The following is a 4,016-nucleotide window of genomic DNA, read 5'->3' on the forward strand; positions in this document are numbered from 1 at the left end:
TTCAGTTGTAAAACTTGGAGCTCCAAATTCTCTTCCTTCCTCCCTTCCTACTTCCCTCATTGAGAAGGCAAGCAATTTAATATAGCTTATGCATGTGTAGACATGCAAAATATATTTCCATATTAGTCACACTGTGAAAGAAAACATAGACAAAAAAAACTCAAAAAAAATAAAGTTTAAAAAAGTATGCTTCAATCTGATTCAGACACCATCAGTTCTTTGGGCATGGATAATATTTTTGATCATAAATCCTTCAGAGCTGTCTTGGATCATTGCACTTCTTCAGAATAGCTAAGTCATCCACAGCTGATCATCTTACAATATTGCTGTTACTTTATAAACAGCACATTTCACTTTGTATTGGGACATGTAAGTCTTTCCAGGTTTTTCTAAGAGCATTCTGCTCATCATTTCTTATCGTACGGTAGTATTCCATCACATTCACAACAATTTATTCATCCATTCCACAATTGATGGACATCCTCCCAATTTCAAATGCTCTGCCACCAGAAAGGAGGTATTATAAATTTCTGTTCATCATTTCTCATAGTACAGTAGTATTCCATCACATTCAGAACAATTTGTCCTACAGAGTGGTTGAGTCAGTTCACAACTCCACCACCAGTCCATTAATGTCTCATTTTTCTCACATTCCTTCTATTATTTGTTATTCTCCTTTTCTGCCCTGTTTGCCAATCTAATACACATGAGTTAGGACCTCAGAATTGCTTGAATTTGCATTCCTCCAATCAAAAGCAATTTAGAACACCTTCTTATATGACTATAGACAGCTTTGATTAATTCATCTGAAAACTTTTTATATCTCTTCATCACTTATCAATTAGTAAATGGCTCCTGTTTCTGTGAATTTAATTCAGTTCTTTGTATATTGGAGAAATGAAGCATGTATCAGAGAAACTTGCTTCAAAATGTATTTTACAGTTATGATTGCTAAATGTATTTCCTTCCATCTTACCCCCCTTATTTTTTCTATTCTTTTTCTCCTTTCACCCTATCTCTCCTCAAAAGTGTTTTATGTCTGACCACCCCCTCCTGCAATCTATCACCCCCCCAATTCTCTTATCCCCTTCCCCTCTATTTTCCTGTAGGGTAAGATAGATTTCTGTACCTAATTAAGTGTGTATGTTATTCTTTCTTTGAGCCAGTTCCCATGAGAGTAAGGTTCACTCACTCTCCCCTTCCCCATTTTCCCCTCCACTGTAAAAGCTTTATCTTGCCTCTTTTGTGTGAGATAATTTACCCCTATTTCACATTTCTCTTTCTCATTTCCTAATTTTATTTTAGATACTATCCCTTCATATTCAACTTACACCTGTGCCTTCTGTCTATAAATGCTCCTAACTGCCCTAATAATGGAAATATTCTTATGAGTTACAGGCATTATCTTCTCATGTAGGAATGTAAACAGTTTAACCTTATTAAGTCCCTTATGATTTCCCTTTCCTATTTACCTTTTTATGCTTCTCTTGAGGCTTGTATTTTACAGTCAGATTTTCTATTCAGCTCTGGTCTTTTCATCAAGAATGCTTGAAAGTTGTCTATTTCAATGAATGTCTTTTTTATCCTAAAAGATTATACTCAGTTTTGCTGGGTCATTTGCACTCTGGAATATCATACTACAAGAGCTCTGCTGCTTTAATGTAGAGGATGCTAAATTTTGCTTATCCTGCCTATGGCTCCACAATGTTTAAATTGTTTCACTCTGGCTGCTTCCAGCATTTTCTCCTTGACCTGGGAGCTCTGGAATTTGGATATAATATCCCTGGAAGTTTCCTTTTGGAGATCTCTTTCAGGAGGTGATCAGTGGATTCTTTCAATTTCTATTTGATTCTCTGGTTCTAGAATATCAGGACAGTTTTGCTTGATAACTTCTTGTAAGATGATGTCTAGGCCCTCTTTTTGATCATGGCTTTCAGGTGGTCCAATAATTTTTAAATTACCTCTACTGGATCTATTTTCCAGGTCAGTTGTTTTTCCAATGAGGTGTTTCACATTTTCTTCAATTTTTTTTTTATTCTTTTGGTTTTGTTTTTATTGTTTCTTGATTTCTCATGAAGTCATTAGCTTCCATTTGCTTAATTATAATTTTTAAGGAATTATTTTCTTCAGTGAGCTTTTGTATCTCGTTTTCCATTTGGACAATTCTGCTTTTCAAGGGATTTTTTTTTTCTTCATTGGCTTTTTGTATCTCTTTTACTATCTGGCCCATTCTGTTTTTCAAGGTGTTATTTTGTTCAGTACTTTTTGTGTGTGTATCTCCTTTACTAAGCTGTTGACTCATTTTTCATGATTTTCTTGCATCATTCTCATTTTTTCTTCCCAATTTTTCCTCTTCTTCTCTTAGTTGATTTTTGAAATCCCTTTTGAGCTGTGCCATGGCTTGAGACCAATTCATATTTTTCTTAGAGGCTTTGGATATTGGAGCTTTGATTTTGTTATCTTTTCTGAATATGTGTTTTGATCTTCCTTGTCACCATAACAGCATTCTGTGGTCAGAATTTTTTTCTGCTGTTTGCTCATTTTTCCAGCCTATTTCTTGACTTTTAACTCTTTGTTAAAGCACAGTTCTGCTTCCAGGGTGAAGGGTGCACTGCCCCAAGCTTCAGGGGGTTTGTGCAGCTATTTTCAAAGATACTTATAGGGATCTATAAGTTGTTATTTCTTCCAAGGTAGTATGATCGAAGGAGAGATATGTTTACTACTCTCTTGACCTGTGCTCTGGTCTGTGTGAGAGTGATGACAAGTACTCTTTTTTGCCCTAGAATTCTGAGGAGACTCCCTGCTCTACTGAGGCTGCAAATTCTCATGTGCTAATGTTGTGCCTTGTCCTGGGACTGCCACCCAGGGCTGCAACCCAGATCTGAGTATGAGAAAAACAACAGAGTCTTGTCCCTAATGCCAGCAAAGAGATGCCTGTAATATCCATCTTATCAGTTGTTCAACCCCTTCACTGAATGAGGGCTGAAAGTTCTGGAAACAGCCCCTATCCATGCTGATTCAGTGGCTCCCAAGGCTTGCTCCTGGTTTGCTGGAATTGGGTCTGTGCTGGTGCAGCCTGCAGTGGACTGTCCTTCACTCTCATCTAAGTGTGACAGACCTTTCCTACTTAACTTCTAAATTGTATTTAGTGGGAAAATTATTTCAACCCATCCTTTGTGTGTTCTGCTATTTCAGGAATTGTTTTATGAAATTATTTAAAGATGTTTGGAGGGATTATAGGGAAAGCTCAGGTGAGTTGCTGCCTTTTCTCCTCCATCATGGCCATACATCCCTACAAATTGTATATCTTCTGCAATGTTGGAATCTGAGAAAAAATACTGATGTTACAAAAGGATGCTTATACATAAAAAAGTTGGAAATTATCTATAGAAGCTTCCTTTCCTTTTAGGAAATGTGGTGCACAATTTTTTTTCTCTCTCAGTGTATCAGCTGTTCTGAACTCTAAATGAAGGAATAACACACTTTTCCTCCTAAACAATAACCAGCCTTCTGCCATTGCAGTTATAAAAACACAAATATTCCAACATTGAATAGCTTATTCATTAAATCTTAAAATCAGGTGAGACCTTAGCTATTGTGTCATCCAAGACTTTAAAATTCTAGATAAGGAAACTGAGACTCAGATTATAAACTCCCTGAAATCAGGCACTGTGTCTTATTTAATCTTTATATCCCATAGAAACTAGCAAATTTTTTGGAAATAGGATGAACTTAAAAAAAAAATTGAATTTAAGTTGATCTGCCCAAGATCTTACAGCTAGTTACTTATAAAACCAAGATAGGTGTCCTAACTCTGTAAGCCACTACTTCTCAGTGTCTCCCCATGTATCCTATTTTCAATAAGCAAGAAAAAGTTAAATATCAGAAAGGGAAATTATTTATATCTATTCAGCAGGTTTTTTTTTCAATTTCTTCTATCTCTCTCAATCTTTTTCAATTCTTTTGGTTTTGTTTCTGTGCCTTTCATATGGTGATTGATTCAGAGCTGCATAAAC

Source organism: Phascolarctos cinereus, unplaced genomic scaffold, assembly GCF_003287225.1.
Source record: "Phascolarctos cinereus isolate Bilbo 61053 unplaced genomic scaffold, phaCin_HiC Scaffold_2;HRSCAF=192, whole genome shotgun sequence".
In the NCBI taxonomy this organism is placed as follows: domain Eukaryota; kingdom Metazoa; phylum Chordata; class Mammalia; order Diprotodontia; family Phascolarctidae; genus Phascolarctos; species Phascolarctos cinereus.